This window comes from Phascolarctos cinereus, unplaced genomic scaffold (assembly GCF_003287225.1).
Source record: "Phascolarctos cinereus isolate Bilbo 61053 unplaced genomic scaffold, phaCin_HiC Scaffold_5;HRSCAF=322, whole genome shotgun sequence".
Taxonomy (NCBI): domain Eukaryota; kingdom Metazoa; phylum Chordata; class Mammalia; order Diprotodontia; family Phascolarctidae; genus Phascolarctos; species Phascolarctos cinereus.
In genome coordinates, this window is record NW_027555958.1 from 373616641 (window position 1) to 373634389 (window position 17749).

The 17749-nt window shown below is 43.8% G+C and overlaps 1 protein-coding gene across 1 annotated transcript in view; it reads left to right on the forward strand.

Moving 5' to 3' along the window:
- The window catches only part of PLXNA2 (plexin A2), a 309803-nt gene that overhangs the window by 65213 nt on the left and 226841 nt on the right, over positions 1 to 17749 (forward strand).

A 17749-nucleotide genomic window follows, 5' to 3' on the forward strand; every position in this document is an offset into this window, starting at 1 on the left:
ATTCACTTGGAAAATTAAACTATTAATATCCAGAGTTTAAGGCAGTGTTGCCTAGTGGCCCAAGTGCTAAGCTTGGAGACAGGAAGACCTGGGCTCAGAAAAAAGTGCCTCTGACACTTATTACCTATGTGGCCATAGGCCAGGCCACACTTAACCTCTATGTGTTTCAGAAATTGTGTAGGACTTAATTATTCTAGACGGGAGGAGAGCATGGAAAGAAAATTGGCTCTGACCTGACCCCCTGAAAAGGGACTGGGTTCAAATCCTGTCTCTAATGCTTATGACACTTTGGACAAGTCACTTAATCTCCCTGAGCCTAATTTTCCTCATCCGTAAATTGGAGTTGGATTAGATGGCTTCTGAGGTCCTTTCAAGCTCTAGGTCGGTGATCTAGTTTCAAATTCTGCCTCTGATGTTGCCTTGTGACCTTGGGCAAGTCACTTAACTTGCCTAGGCCTTAGTTTGACTACCTATAAAATGAGAGCGCTAGATTAAGTGGCTTCTGATGGCTACCGACCTAGTCTAGATCTACTATATTGATAGAAGAAATCCTTATAACAAAGGTACCCTCGCAGAGATGCTTATTTTCCTAATACCTGAAGCAATATGTAGAAGGGATTTTCTTCTATTTTGGTTTCCACTGAATTATGGAACATAGCCAGGTTTTCTGGCTAATACTTTAGATTAGCCAGGTGTTGAAAAGGCAAATACTCATTTGTCCATCTATTCACATGCATTCTCATACAAACAGACTAATACAGAGTTATCTCATCATCTCCAAGACCGTGGAAAAGGCCACATGCCCGCAGGAGGGGGGGGGGAGACATCCTAAGACCCATTAAAACAAGACATGTTCGCCATTCTTCCTACTTCCCCAGTCCTCTCTGTAATCACCATTTGCTTCTGAAGCCCCAGTTGTTGGACTGTCTGTCCCTCATGCAGACTGGTAATCACCCCAAGGGAGTAACTGTAACTTGATGAATAAAGGGGGGGAAATGACCCAGCCTCAAAGAAGTATAAAGCTATCTCTTTGGCGTGTCCCCAGTATTTATAGCTGAGCTCAGCAGACACCCCTGGGCTGCAACTAGTCTGTAGATTAGCATCAGTCCATTATGCCTTTTATGATGCACACCCCAACCCACTCTCCCCACCCCTGATTTTATGACTGTCCTTTTCATTTCTGGAAAGAGCTTGCTGGAATGGCAGATGCCTACATTTCTGTCTTCAGGGAGCTGTTTGCAGGCAGCCTGGCCCAGGCCATAAACAACAGGAGATAAACCACAGCCAGTGGCATGAAACGCCTCCATGGCCAGGGGCTCTAGGAAATATGTGTTTGTGTGTGTGCTGGGGGGGGGGGGTTCCTGATGTATCTAAACCATGGGTTTGGGGGTCTGGGCTGAGGTGCCACTCAAGAAGGAAGGAGAGAGCGAAGCATTAGCTTCCCTCCAAGGCTGGTAGCCATTCATTGAATTCCTTCCCCGTGCCTTGACTGTTGGAGTCAGCAGCTTCCCAAGATGAATGGAGCAGCCCCCTTGGAATGGTTTTTCTGCTGTCTGCTAGTATTGGTACATAGATTACCGTGGGCTGTCTTACTCCATCTGTGGCTCCCATTCCTTGGTGTGACTTTTCTGAGTCTCTGCCTCTCTCCTATTCCATCCCCCTACCACCACCTATCACCCCTCCCCCCCTTACTATTCTTCCCACTCCACTACGCTGTCTCCTCGTTCTTCCCTTAACACTGGGTCCCACCAAGCTATCACTGCCCTTGGCTCATTAAACCCTCAGTTTGTTACTGGGGGGTGGCCACGAATGCGATATTAATCTCCAGCCTTCCGCCAGCAAGTCACCCCTGAAGCTTTGGGAGATAGGCATCCGGAGTCAGCTCTGCTCCTTAAAAGGCACCCCTGAGAGAAGAAAACCAAATTCTGAATGAATAATTGGCCTTGTGGAGATTTCACATTTTTTTCTACACACACATATACAAACAGCCAGTGGAAAACTAAGAGAGCAGGAAAAATAGCAGAGAGAAGGGAAGAGCCAGAAAAGCCCTGAATAATTAGTCAGTGGATTAGAGGTATTCCTTCCTATCATTAGAGATCCGTGTTGGTGGTGGTTGTACAATGGAAGGGGGGAGGGGGCCGAGAAGGGGGGCAGTGTGTGTGTTTGTTTGTGGGCGGTGAGGAGGGGTGGGGAAGGCCCATTGTCTCTTTCCTATTTGGTTCTGGGTCTCTACCTCCAATGGAAACACGTAGATGAAAGCGATGTGCATTTAAAAATGTATGTACACATCAGACTGCTGAAGATAGTCGCTATTATGGTGAGTGTGTGTGTTTTTTGCAGTAAGCTGCTAAATTATTTATTGGGCACTGGGCTTTAATCTCATAAACCTGCCTGCAGGCCCCAGGCACTGGCAGCCTGAGAGCGAAATAAAACACACAAGTCGGGGGGCACGGAGCACTCCAGTGACTCTAGGTAGTAATTGTTCATCTTCCCTCGGCCTTTTCCCCCAGATCGGCTCATTAAAAGCAGCCGGTCCCTATGAAGTACGTTCTCATTTTCCCATCACTGCTAACTTGGGAAATTGATTTGCATCTCTTATCAGACAAGAGGCCCCAGCTGAGTGCTATGTAGCAAGGGGGGGCAGGGGAGAAAGATGGATCCCAGAGCCCAGCCCTCCATTACCAGCTCTGAGATGTTAGCCACCGAAGAGCAAAAGGACTGGGGTGACCTGGGTTCAAGTGGAAGTTTGGACTTGGCCTTCTGGCCTCTGGGGGCATTCAGAATTGCTGGAAGTGTCCAGGACTAGGTGTTCCAAGCTTTAAGTTCCGTTATGGGATGTTACATTAACCAATATTGTAGGCCCAGTGAGGAGGATGAATCAGAGCATCTTGACATGGGGGAGTACTATCTCAGAGTCGAGCCTCATTATTGATCTCTGAATACCAAGATAACAGAATCTTAGAGGCAGGTAGGTGGTATAGTGGATAAAGTGCAGAACCAGAGTCCTGAAGACTGGAGATCAAATCCAATATGAGACACACTAGTTCTTTTGTCTATGGATTAGTCATTTAACCTGCCTCTACTTCCTCATCTGTAAAATGGGGATAATAAAAGCATCTACATCCCAGGGCTGTTGTGAGGCCCAAATGAGATAATATATGCAAAGCATTTTACAAATCTTAAAAGTGCCATTTAAATACTAGTCTTTATTAGAATTGGAAATGACCTCAGATAGCACCTAGTTCTAAACCCCTTACTTTCCTGATAAGCAAACTGAGACCCATTGAGGCAAAGTGATGACGTGCCCAGTGTCATCAGTCAGTGATAGTAATCCATCAACCAATCAACAAGTATTTATTGCATGCCTACTCTGTGCAAGGCCCCGAATGAAGTGTTCCAGGAGAGGTAAAGACAAAAATCAAATCGTGCCTACCCTCTAGGAGGGAGGCCTAGAAGTTCAATGCTAATAACAGTGTACTAGTCAGGATCACAGAAAACAAACTGGGCACAAGGGAGGTTTCATTTTCCAGACTCTATCCAGCTCTCCTAAAACAAGGAACACAACTCGAGGACTAGCCAGCTGTGGTGTAAGTGGCCGGAGCCTCCCTCTTGGCTCTGGCCAGGGGGACTGACTTGTCACTGGCATTCATCTGAAGGGCTACCTGTTGGCTACCACTGGAACAGGGAATGATGGAAACCACACTGGGATTTGTGAACCAGGGCACAGCCAAGTTGGGGAGCAGGTGTGAGGTGTAGTCAAAGCCAGTCTAGTATCTGGTTAGGCATGAAGCAAAGTGTAGCATGTGTGTCAAGTGGCTCCTGCCAGGACGAGTTGACATCAGGAGGGCAGGCGTGGATCATAGATCAAAGAAAGCACTCCCCCGGTCCCCTGGGCCAATAGAGCTTCAGGAAACAACCGGTGGGCTGGTTCATTTTCTTCGAGAGAAGTTTCTGTTCCAAAGACTGAAGGCTTAGAATACTTAGAATTCATTTACTACCTTTCTGCAACCTTGGACAAGTCACTTAACTTATCCATGCCTCAGTTTCTTTATATGTAAAACAAGGGAGTTGAATTAGATGATCTCTAAGACCTCTCCCTTCCAGTTCTAAACTCATGACACTGTAAACTCTACACTTTCAATCTGCTGTTGGAAGGGAGAGGAGATCCCAGTGATTTTCCCAAGGCCACATAGCTAACAAGTATCAGAGGTGTGACTCACTCCAAAGCCAGTGCCTTTCCTATTGTATCACACTGACTTGGCTCTACTCACTCTCCAGGTTTCTGTTTAAGGGACTTTATCCCTTTAGTGCCAGGCTTATCCCTATGGAGCCAGGGAATCACCCTCCCAAGAACTTGTAGTTTCTGACTAAGAGAAAATGGTCTCAAATTTGGCCCTGTAGAGCCAAAGTAAATAATAATGAACCAATGTTCAGTGTGAGACAGTCAGGGAGGGGCAGACAGGAGCCAAAAAAATCTTCAATCATTCAACAAATATTTATTGAGCATCTGCAAGATACAAGGAATGGTGCTAGGTAATGAGAGAGATGCAAAGATGAATAAAATAGCCCTTCCTTGCCCTCTGGGAGCTTGTTGAGAGAGATATAAAGATGAATCAAAGCATCCCTCCCTGACTTCAAGGACCCAGCTAAAGCCAAAACCTACAACAGGCAGGAGGTTTTGTATTTTCTCTCTCTTTAGACCTCCCCTCATATTGAATCTTATGAGGCTTTCCAGAACCATAATTTATGGAATTATGGATTATTAGAGCTAGAGGGGACCTCAGGAATCATCTGCTTCAGCCCTATCATTTTACATGTGACAAGGGTGGAGCCCAGATGATGAGCAAAGCCAGGAAGTTGCCTGAGCTCTCCCCAGTTTCCCTCAACACAACTTTAAATCACTTTACCTGTAACTCTTGGGTGATAGCTTAAATATAACTCTTATATGTAGCTCCAATCTCTAGGGTTTCATGGTCTTGATCCAATCTCAGAGGCTGAACCCAAAGGGTCGATTTATCTCTGCCTCATTCTACCCCTCTCCCCTTGAGTTTGTTGGGATTTTCATGTTTTGTTCCATTTTTGTTTGTTGTTTTTGCTGGATTTGTGATTTCCCAAGTGTAGGAGGCTGCTTTTGAATAATTTCCTCTCCCAATGTAGATGGGCACCTTCCGTGAGATGTATAGTCTTATATTGTTACCTTGGGCATTCAGAGGTCAAGCAACTTTTGCCCATGGTCATAAGCCAGCATATATCCAGGTTGGGAACTTGAATCTAGGTGTTTCTGACTTTAAAGCCAGCTCTTTCTATCCACTGTGCCTTTGCCTCATTTACCCCCATAAACAGAAAATATCTGGGAAATCCCCAGATATACTTGGGGGGGGGGGGAATTGGACCTGTAATTTCATTGATATAAGGAGCTTCCAGTGAGGAAACACTCTTTACCAGTCAATACAGATTGGCACGTGGTCAGCAACTTTTAGTTATGTAGAGTTCATTGGGGCACTGAGATGTTAAATAAGTTGAACCCAGGGTTTCCTCATTCTAAGGCCAGCACTCTATTCACTGTATGGCACATTCTCTTTCTCCAAGTATATCCTTGTCTTTCCAAAAATGTTGATAACAGAGTACTCAGTCCCCTAGAAGTACTTAGCTAACAAATGCATATTGAGTAGAGGACAGCCTTTATTTCACTCCACAGAAAATGCAGACAGGAACCCATAAATGGATCCAGGAAAGACATAAAGCATTCACAGTTGTTCATAATTCCCCTTGAAAATGAACTGAGTTCATGGTTTGGGGAGTGCATTCTTGTGTATCCCTAGCAAGGTCTTACACAATCACCCCAAAACTCATTGCATCATCATGTGATTTGAACTCTTCCAGGAAGGCGAACCCACTTTGGGGCCACTGGAAAGGCAAGTCTTTTCCCATCACACCTTTTTTGTTAGAATCATTCATAATCATAGCAAAGGGTGCCAGCATCCTAATCCATTTCTCTTTCATATTATAAATTCAGTCCCCTTGCTTCCCTGAGGAAGGTGGGGAGACATGTAACTAATCCTCTTCTTTCTTTAAAAGCTAAGGTCTCTGAACTAAGAGGTCTCTTCTAATAAGATCCCAAAACTCATGCTCCCCAAGAAATCTCCCTTCTCTCTTAGCAAGCTAGATTCCAGAATCATGCTGTCTAGAAAATCCAGATTCTCTCTCCTCTGTTTAAGAGGTTGCGGTTTGGGAATATTCATCCCTCCTCTGGGTGAGCACATTATCATGTGCTTCTGTAGGATATTCCTGGCGTGTCCCTGCTGCCCCCCCATAACCAGCTGTTACAGTCTGTTAGGCTGGGAGTGCACTATCAGAAACTTTCCTCCTGCTGAGGAGGTGAGCATCTATAACTCATATGAATCTTCTTTCCCAAGACAGTCAGTAATGGGACCTGGGGACAGGAGACTATTTATATGGACAGACTTCCCATCATCACCATCCACTCACTTATACCCATGTCAACTCAGCTATTCTGTCCTTTAAATAGAGAAAAGGTGAAAAAGTGCCAGGTAAGAATTTTGGGTCTCTCATATAGTCCAGTCCAAAGGGGTGGCTTCTCCCAGCCAACCAATCATTTGGGGGCAGTCTCATTAAATAGCCCCATCCTAGAATGTGATCAGGAATTGTCTTTGACCTCTTAACATACACTACACAACAACAACAGATAGGAGCTAGGATTTACATAGTGCTTTAAGATTTGCAAAGCATTTTATGAATAGTATCTCATTTTATCCTCATAATAGCCCAGGGACGTAGGTGCTATCATTATCCCCCATTTTACAGATGAGAAAACTGAGGCAGACAGCAGTTATGTAGCTTGCCCAGGGTCACACAGCTGGTGTCAAAGGCTAGATTTGAATTCGGGTCTTCTTGACACCCGGTAGGATCCTCTATCCATCGCATCATCTAGTTATGCTCATCAAATTCGTGGGAGTGGGGAGAACTCCTTTGATCACTCTTTCTCATGTAGATGAAGAAATTGAGGCTCAAAGAGTTGAAACAACTTGACTAAAGTCAAAGAGCCATTAACAGAAAAACCTGAATGAGACTCCAGGTCTTTTTTTTTTCCCCAAAAAAACTGATATCTTTTATTTATTTCCAAAAAATATCCCACATCCCTCCCCAGCTCAGGGAGCCATCCCCTGTAACAGAGAAGAAAAAAAGAGGGAAGAAAAAGTAGTTCAGCCAAACTAACCAAGATATCATCTGATTCTGACAGTATCTGTAAGGTCCTATGTCCACAGGGGAGAGAAGGGCATTTTCTCCTCCCTCCTTTGGAGCCAAGCTCTGTCGTAATTACACAGCCATCAGCGGTTTTGTTGGTCTTTTTCTTCCCATTCACATTGTTACAGCCATTGTATATATGGTCTTCTTGCTTCTGCTTTCTTTGTATCAGTCCATATGTCTTCCTCTGTTTTCCTGTATTTTTCATCATTCTTTATGGTGCAGTAATATCCCATCACATTCGTGCACCACAATTTGTTTAACCATTCTCCATTTAATAGAACCAAGTTTGCTGTTCTTTCCACTATGTACTCTGCCTTACACCAATGCTGCCCACACTCCAGCCATGCAAGCATGAACACAATAGATGCTCACCTATGCCCTTCTGCATACATGCAAACAACCTCCCACCTTCCACCTCCAAGCACATTATCAGCGCTGGGTTGTTGAGTGAAAATGGGACAGGGCAAGCTAGGAGGCTCTGTCTAGCACCAGTAGCTGTGCCAAACTATTGAGGTATGGCAGATAATACAGAGCACAAGCAAGAGGACATTAGCTTAGAAAAAGGCGACATGCGAGTGCCATGACTCTAGAATGGGGGTTTCCAACCTGCGGTATGCTTACCCCAGAGGGCACAAGAAATTTGTTGATGGAGTCCAAGTCAAATCAGGTCCACAAACATTTATTAAATGCCTACTGTAGGTGGTACAGTAGATAGAGCACCAGCCCTGACTTGAGTTCAAACATCCTCAGACACTTACTAGCTGTGTGATCCTGGGCAAGTCACTTCACCCTGTTTGCCTCAGTTTCCTCATCTGTAAAATGAGCTGGAGAAAGAAGTGGCAAAGCACTCTGGTATCTTTGCCAAGAAGACCCCAAATGGGGACAGGAAGGATAGAATACGACTGAAACAACTGAACAACAACAATGTGACAGACATTGTGCACTGGGGAAATGAAGAAAGGCAGAAACAGTCTGTGCCCTAAAGCAGCTCACAATCTGGGGAGACAAAATGCAAACAACTACAGTATGTACAAATAAGGATAAATTGGACATAATCAACATTGGGGAGGTACCAGCAGCCAGGAGGACTGGGAAACACTTCTCGTAGAAAGTACAAGGACTATTTAGTGAATAACTATTATCCTATTGAAATTAATCCCAAATTAATGGAATTAATGAAAATTAATTGATGAAATGAATTGAAATTAATCTATTTTATTTTTGTGTGTATTTATGGTAAACTCTAGAATGTATTTCCTTTAGTATTCAATAAGAATAATGGGAAGGTTAGCTAAAATCCAAGGAGTATTTGGGACACAAAAACGTTGAGAAGCCGTGATCCAGAGAATGAAACTGAGATCAGGGTTTATGGCACTAGACTAAATTGGAAGGAACACACCTGGTGGGGAGTATGAACAGGGAAGGCAGTCAGTGCCTCTGGAGAACCATTCTCTGTAGGAAGGCCCTGAGTAAAAATGTGGTCTGCATATTGGCAGGATTTCTACTCAGAAATCCAGGCTAGGAAGGATGGGCCGGGCAGAAGCAGAATTTTCACCATGCACAGATGGCTGGATGGTTCAAACTGAGCATGAGGGGAACTAATGGGAAACAAAGGCCAGCTAGGAAGACTGGAAACAGGGTTCTAGGATCTAATACAGGCAATGGGGCCACCTGATAAAGTAAGTGGTAAATAATGACTCAATCTTAGAACAGGGGATATCAGCTGTCATCCTTGCTTGCAAAAACACTCTTTTTTGGCATGCCACTCCCTAAGAGTCAAGGCTATGCATCTGCTTGGAGCTGGTCACTCTCCTTATAAGTGGAGGATTTAGACTGAGTGACCTTTAAAGTCTCTTTCTTCTCTAAACTGTGTGACCTTAAGCTCATAGGTAGAAGACTGGGTGTTTTGAGGAGTGGACCTCATGGTACCTTGTTACTCCCATCTGGAACTTTTCTCTGATTCCTCAGATTTTCCTGGAGCATTTTGTCGTATCTCTCTTTTCTATTCCACCCTCACTTCAGTCTCTCTCTCTCCCTTGTGTTATACTCATTTGTGTTGTAAGAGCAGAGATTTAGACCTGGAATGAACCTTGTTGTCCAGTTGTTTTTCAGTCATGAGCAACTCCTCATGACCCCATCTGGGGTTTTCTTGGTAGAGATACAAGAGTGGTTTGCCATTTCCTTCTCCAGCCCATTTTACAGATGAGTAAACTGAGGCAAACAGGGTTAAGTGACTTGTCCAGGGTCACACAGCTAGTAAGTGTCTGAGGCTGGATTTGAACTCAGAAGGATAAGTCTTGGTGCACTATGGCACCACCTAGCTGCCTGGAATGAACCTCAGAGGCCCTCATATCCAACTTCCTCATTTTAGCTAGTGTCTGTGTATATATCATCATGTTCACCGCCCCACCCCAGTAAAATGTCAGCTCCTTGGCTGGCTACCTTTGCATTCCTACTGCCTTGCATATACACACACCCCTTGAGGGTGCTAAATTCTAACCCAACTCTTATGTAGAGATGTAAGCTGCTGCTGCTGCCCCAAATATCCTTCAGGTTATATTTCCCCCAGAAGGGGATAACTATTCCCCTTTGATTAGCTTGCACCTTTTGAGGTCCATCTAGGTCAGGATAAGCAGGTTGCAGGTGGCTGGAATCTAAGGACCTCAGGGAATAGTCAATATGGATGGTTCCTCTGGCCCTACCTGCCTTTGCATCTCCCAAACTTAGCAAAATCCTGTCCTTCTGCCTCATCCCATCAAGCAGCTCCCTGTGCCGCTCAATAGCTCGGGCAGCACATTATTGCTTCGCCCACCTCCACTCTAGTCAATCTTGAGAAATTGTCAGGGAGACAGAAAATCGAGATAAATGTGTGAGAGAGAAGAACTGGGTGGAGAGGAAAGTGAAGTCCATAAATACTGATGGGGACGTCAGAACAGCTTCCCGACTGGCCCTTCCCAGTGGCTCCTATGTACTGAGCCTCTGAGGCTTTGCTGACCTGGGGTGGAGGTTGTAGTTCAAGAATCCACCCCTCTTCTCCTAACTAAATGAAGTTTCTCCTCTCCTTATAAATGGGTTGGGCGCCTGACAGCACCTGATAAAGATCTGCTCTTGGTCTCTGCCTCCAATTGCTCCTCTTGATTCAGTGCTCAGGAGAAAGGCCTGTTATCTGATGCATAGTTCCTAGGTGGTTGGCTGGGTGGTATCTGTCCCTCTGATACCAAAGCTTTCCACTTCAAGGTAACCTTCTGATCTACTCAGTATTTATCTTGGATGTGCCTATTTACATATTTTCTTCCTCATTAAAATGTAAATTCCTCGAAGGCCGGAAGGTTTTGGCCTGTCTTTGTATCATATGTCTTTGCACATCTCAGAATATCATAGATTTAGAGTTTCGAGGGACCCTAGAACCATCAAGTCTACCCCACCATTTTACAAAAGAGGAAATTGGTACAGAGAGGTTAAGTAACTTGCCCAGGGTAACACAGCTGCTACATGTTTGAGGCATAATTTGAATTCAGGTCTTTCTTGCTCCAATTCTAGAATTCTCTGCTACACCCCACTGCTTCTCATACTTACCTAGAAAATGTTTAATAAATATTTGCTGACTGACTGTCCCTCCATCCCCAGTTTAATCTCTTTATGGGGAAGAAGGTCTAGACACATTGGCTCGGATTGAGACATGGCATTGAGAGTCTGCTTGGTGACTTTTTGTAATTGTCACGCCTTCTAATCATCCGGCCTCCACCCACGGTCCAGGATTTGGGTCCCCCGAAATACAAAGAAACTTTCCCAAGGAAATTCCATGGGTTGCTAGAGATTCCAAAGTATAGTTATCTTTTCCACATGAAGACTCCCCATCCAGGTTTCAATATATCTCCAGTCAGCATAAGAAACTAAATAGGGAATTTGGGGGGAGTTTTGCAGAAGCCAAAGACAGCAAGTAAAGGCCAGCTAATGACACACAAAAAAGTTTAGAAACTCAGAAATGCATAAAATATATGTATAGTATTATATAATCTCAATATATTTTATCTTTTAATACCATGAATATACACAATTTCTTCTTTGTTAGGAAGGGAGGGCCAAAAATTCTTGTGCAGATTTTCCAGGGGAGGGAAGAGTGAGCCTCGCCCCTAACTCCGGAGACCCTAACCCCCTGGATGTGGAAAGGATAACTGCATACCTCCAAGCAGCCATCCCACCCCTCTCTGCAATGAGTACATCTCACTTACACCACAGCTGCTGCTTGAGATCAGGTGGGCTCTGAAGAGGGTACATAGCTAACTCCCTTATTTCCACCTCAGCTCAGCGGAGGGAATGTTAGCTGGTCTGTGCTGATTGGGTGAAATCATGCCTATTTTAAATACTGTCAAGAATCTACCAAGAACCCTAGGGCTGAATGCCATTGGAGTTAATTTCCTTTCCCTGGGGCACTCTTCTTAATCTACCCACTTGTGACAGGCGGGTGTCTATGCCAGTTTAAGAGACCTTTTGGGATGGAGAATCCACAGCCTCACTCAATCTCCATGCCTTAGGACAGCACAGTTAACCGGAATTTGGAATTGTTTGAATGACCCAAAAAGGAGTTGATTAATACATAGACTTCAACCTGGAAGGAAGTCTCTTGTAAAGTGCCCCAAGGATCTGACCTCAGGCCAGCAAGGTTCAAGATTTTTAACCACAACTTGAAAGAAGACTTATCCACTTTGTTGATGACACAAAGCTTATGGGGGGGGGAGGTGCTAGAGCTGACTCATACAGGCTTGGGGGAGAGTCAACTGTTAAATTTTCAGTATGAGCATTTCCACCTTGGAAATCAGCAAATGTTACAAATTAGGGTTTGATTTACTGTTCTGATGATTGATTTAAGAAAGTGATGGAAAAAAATGTTAATACTGCAGATCACACTTTAAAGTATGTCCCCTTAGGAGAGCCAGTTGTTAAGCATTTACCCACACAAGGCACATTCCTAGCCCAGAATTAACATTAAACTACACAATTAGAATCCAAAAAGATCTGAACAGGCAAATGAAGGGCTGAATCTCTAATGAGTTGAAAATCTAGGGATAAATGTAAACTACTATATGGGTTCAAATACTTTACGCAGGATGTTAAAGTAAAATAATTACTTTGTACAGGATGGGGGAAGTATGTCTGGATAATAGTTAATATAAAAAAACCTTCAGAAATGTAGTGGATAAGAATGATGAGTCAGAATTACAACATGGCCATCAAAAAAAAGGGGGGGGACATCATCTATATTTACAGAAGTCCAGTGTCCAGAGTAAGAAAGGTGGTCATCCCATTATAGCAACTGTATCAAGAATTCTAAACCTGGAGTCCATGAACATTTTTTAAAAATATTTTGACAACTATATTTCAATGTAAGTGATTTCATTTTAATCCTATGCATCTTTAGGCATTTACAAGCATTCTGGGGGCAGATAAGTGGGACAGTGGATACAGCACCAGCCCTAGAGTCAGGAAGACCTGAGTACCTGAGTTCAAATTCTGCCTCAGACACTACCTGTATGGCCCTGGGCAAGTCACTTAACTCAATACCTCCAAATAATAAAACAAAACAAATTATTCTGGTAAGGGGTCCATAGGCTTTACCCAAATGCCAAAGGGGTCTAGGACATACACCCACACAAAAAAAGATTAAGAACCCATTCATTATACTTTGTAAAATCGAAGGTGAAGCTTTGTGTTCTATCCTAGGCAGCACATTTTAGGGGAAAAACATTGACAAGCCAAAACCATGTAACTGAGGTTTGGTTGAAGGAATTATGACTATTTACCCTACAGAAGTGAAAACTTAGGTGGGATAAAATGTCTTTAGTTGTTTGTAAGACACTCTTGTTGAAGAGGGATTAGATGTGTTTGCTTGACCTTGGAGGAGCAAAGGTTAGAAGTTACAAATTAGAGCTCAAGTCAAGAGGGGGAAAAAAATCTCCAAATAATTATAGTCGTAGAAAATAGAACTGGCCACTTTGGGAAAGCCCATCCTAGCAGGTCATCAATGGGAGGCTACACGGTAAAGGAGATTCCTTTTGAAGCATGAGTTAGACTAGATGACCTACAAGGCCGTCCCCTTGCAACTCTGAGATTCTGATTCTATGAACCTTAGTATCAGGAAATGCTTGTGTGTGTGTGTGTGTGTGTGTGTGTGTGTGTGTGCGCGCGCGTGTGTGTGTGAGCATTCCCTGACAAAAAGATCTGTATATATATGTACATATATATAACCTTAATAAACAAATATTTATTGAGTGTCGATGGCTGTGTGCCATGAAGAACAGGAAGGCATGATGTTGTCTTTTGGCAAGGATCATACACTGTTAGGAGATACAAGCAGGACAGATATTTAACAACCAGCTCTCCCAAAAATGGACACCCTCTCACTTTTAAGTTTAATCTGTGTTATTAAACTTTTCTCCATCACTTTCTAAAGTCTAGACAATGAAACAACCAATGAAACCCTGACTGGTGGAGTTTGTACATTTGTGAGGTGTAAGTGCTCACTGGAGGAGCTTGCTTGTTCCAGCACACTGCTGAGTAGAAGACACATACACATACAAAAAAAAGATAATTCATGATACCAGACTGTGTATGCTAAATGCCCAGTGAACATTAGAGCAAGAGAAGACTCGAAGTATAGAGGAGGGAGATCTGACCATGGCTGGAGTGGATGGAGAAAACTTGGAAATGGAATGTGAGCAGGTCTTAGAAGAGTAGCTGGGCATTAGCAAGGAAAGGATGAATGGGGAAGGCAGGAGTGGCCTGACTGGTGTGAGCAAAGGTGAAGCTGTCTGCTCTGACCCAAGCCTTGTCCAAAGGCCATTCCTTAATGAAGGCAGAAATGCCTTTTTATATGACTACCAGAGGTGCATATGATACATCAGTTGGTCACACACTGCCACTCTTTCTAGAGAGACACTTACCTAAATGGCCTTAGGTATTAAGTCCAGCTGCCCCCGTGATATCTAAGCATTGCTCCCCAGCAAAACTCCCCAACAAACTGAAATAGCCAAAGTCTGGGTGGAGTGTAACAGTGGTTTAGAGTAGAAGTAGCTAGTGGCGAAGTGGATAGAGCTCAGGACCTGGAGTCAGAAAGACCTGAGTTCCAATCTAGCCTCAGACACTTACTAGCTGTGTGACCCTCGGCGAGTCACTTAACCCTGTTTGCCTCAGTTTCTTCATCTTTAAAATGAGCTGGAGAGGGAAATGGCAAACCATTCCAGTATTTTTGTCAAGAAATCCCAAAATGGGGTCATGGAGAGTTGGGTATGACTGAACAACAACAACAGAGTAGAGGTGTCAAACATGTTAGCCCCAGGCTGCATGGCTGCTTTCAATACAACCAAAACCAGATTAAAAGGTAACTGGGAAATATTTAATGAAATAAATAAAAATGTAGTAGAACATAGGTAATGGTAACATGTGGTTTTCTAAGCCAATATATTGGCCCCATTTCTATGAGCATTTGACACCACTCATGCATGTTGGGTTTGTAATCCAAAGATTTGAATACTGCCTCAGAACCTTGCTAGCTGTCACCTCACCTCTCTGGGACTCCATTTCCTCATCTGTAAAATGAGGGCTTGATTTTAACAACTTCTACGATTCCTTCCAGTTCTGTTCCTGGTCCTCTAATCCTTACTGAGCAGCCTCAGGAGGCAAGATAGTAAAGACTTAGGGCTAGCTGGAGCCCTGAGTCCTATGGTCCCAGCCTTATTCCTTCTTCCCGACTCCAACCCCTGTCTCTGTGTTTGTCCCTATGTGTCTTTGGCCAAGTTCTTTAAAGGCATCAGTTGCCTCATGAGGAAAAAATTAGGAGGAAACCTACCCATGGTTGTGATGAAGATCTGTTTAGGTAAAGATCCTTTAGAAGAGATGAAACAGGATTCAAATGGTGAGTAGGAGGAGGATCAGAAATGATGCCGGCATCTTAAGGCCCAAGAGGGAAGGGATTTACATCACATGCTCAGCCCCCCACCCCAACCCCCAAAAAAAGCCCATTTTCTACCTCTCCCAGCTATCTTTAGTGGGATTTGGTCCAGATATCTTTGGCTTTAACCTGTGTTATATGAGAGAACAAATGTGGAGGAAAGACCATTGGATTGGGTCTTTAGGGGTCAGGAGACCTGGACTTTAATCCTTTCTCTGGCATTTATGCTAGTTCTATGACTTTGGGCAATTTATTTGGCCTTTTTAAGTGCCTATTTCCTCAACTATAAAATGGTAATAATGGTATCTGCCCTGGGTTTTTCACAAGGATGTTTATGAAAATCAAATGAATTAATGTATTTGAAAGTGCTTTAAAAAACTGTAACAAACTATAAAGTTCCATATAAATGGAAGGTGTTATTACCAATATGTCCCTTCATTCAACAGCTGTCTTTTCAACAATCCCAGATTTTTAACTGGTTCTATTTCCACTTCCCATTCCACTCCAAAACCAAGTCCCAGGTTCAAGTCACCTGGGTATCACCTGCTTCTTTGCTGCCTTACAGCCCAACCTCTGCTAACCTCACTAAAAGACCCATCAGTTATTCTTGGGGGGGGCAGATTGAAGAGGACCCCCCAAGTCAGTAGAAAGAGGGAAGGTCACAGGGCAACAGAGTGGCTATTTTGCTATGCTGGCAGATTGTTTCCCAGAAGGCGGTATGGCTTTCTGCCCAGTGGACAAGAGAACAGTTGTCATGAAAGTGGGTAAGGTTCTGGCAAGACCTTGGTCATTGTCCAGACAACAAAGGGATTAACAGAACAGAAATGCAGTGGCTTTATTTGGCTCTGGCCCTGATGTTTTCACTAAGAAAGGCATTTGGTTTAAGGAATTTTCGGTTTGTTTGTTTGTTTGTTTTCCCCGACCCTGGAGACAAATTAGCATACACTGGCCTAAAGAAAGCTTCAGATACTGAAGGGCTCTTAGCTGTCTGGTTTGTCAGGATCTATCATTGTCTCCCTCCCAAACCTCAGGGAGCCTCTCTGGACTATGAAAGCAGCCAGTCTGGTCCTAAAGAAGTAGACATTTCCCTCTTACTCACATGCCTGACCACCTTTCCAGATGTGGAACGATCATGATGCTGCCAGCATCATGTTTGCAGAGATCCACCTCAAGAGATCTTGAGTCCTCTTATTTAATTTTGTAGTCATTTGATACCCGACAGCCACTTGTGATGGGCAGAGAAGAAAGGACCAGTTAATACTTTTGCCCAAAGTGACACAGGAAGCTGGTTGGTAGAGACTCCAAGACCAGAATTTTACTTATAGATGTAAATTCATCTTGTCCATCTCCCCTACCTCCAGGCAAGATTTTAGCCAAAATAACTTCATGATTTCCCCTCGAAGTCAAGTCAGGAAGAATGTATTAAGCACCTACTATGTATCACAAGGGGCAGTTAGGAGCAGTGAATAGAGCACTGGGCTTAGAATCAGGAAGATTCATCTTCTTGAGGTCAAATCTGGCCTCAGACACTAGCTGTGTGACCCTGGGCAAGTCACTTAACCCTGTTTGCCTCAGTTTCTCATCTGTATAATGAGCTGGAGAGGGAAATGGCAAACCACTCTCATAGAAGACCCCCAATGGGGTCAAGCAGAGTTGGGCATGACTGAAAAGACTGAACAGAAGCAGCAGCCTGTATCATGAACTATTCATTGGGGATTCAAAACAGAAACAGTCCCTGCCCTCAAGGAGCTTACAGTCTAAAAAGAAAAGAAGAGATAAAGAAGTTATACAGGAGATGTTGAGGAAGTAGAAGCCACAGAATTTGGAAACATGTTAGATGAGAGTGATGAGTCGAGGACGACATCTGTGTTGTGAGCCTAACATGAACGGTGGTGTGCTTAGCAGTAATCAGCAGGTCAGTAAGAGGGGAGGCTTTAGGGGAAAAGATAATCAATTCAGTCTTGGACATGATTGATTTTTAAATATCTGTGAGACATATAGTTCTAAATGTCCAAAGGAGGTCATGAGAAAGGTTGTTGTTTTTGAGTTTTCTGACTCTTCATGACCCCATTTGGGGTTTTCTTGGCAAAGATACTGAAGTGATTTGTCATTTCCTTCTCATTTTACAGATGAGGAAACTGAGGCAAACCAGATTAAATGATTTGTTCAGGGTCACACAGCCAGTCTTTCTGACTCCAGGCCTGGCAGTCTATCCACTATGCCACCTAGCTGCCCAGGAGAGAGGTCAGGGCTGGATAAATAGATCTGAGAATCATTTTGATATTCATTTTCATTGAATCTTAAATTTTCATTGAATTTATGGGAACTGATGTGATCACTAAGCAAAACAGTATAGAGGAGAAAAGAAAAAGGCCCAGGACAGATCCTTGAGGGACACCCATGGTTAGCAGCTATGTCCTAGATGAAGAAAGGAGAGTGAGGAAATGTCAGACAAGGAGAAGGTGAACCAGGAGAAATAACATTCAGCCCCTCAGCCAGTGGTAGGGGGTGGGGGGGGAACTAGGACAGGTA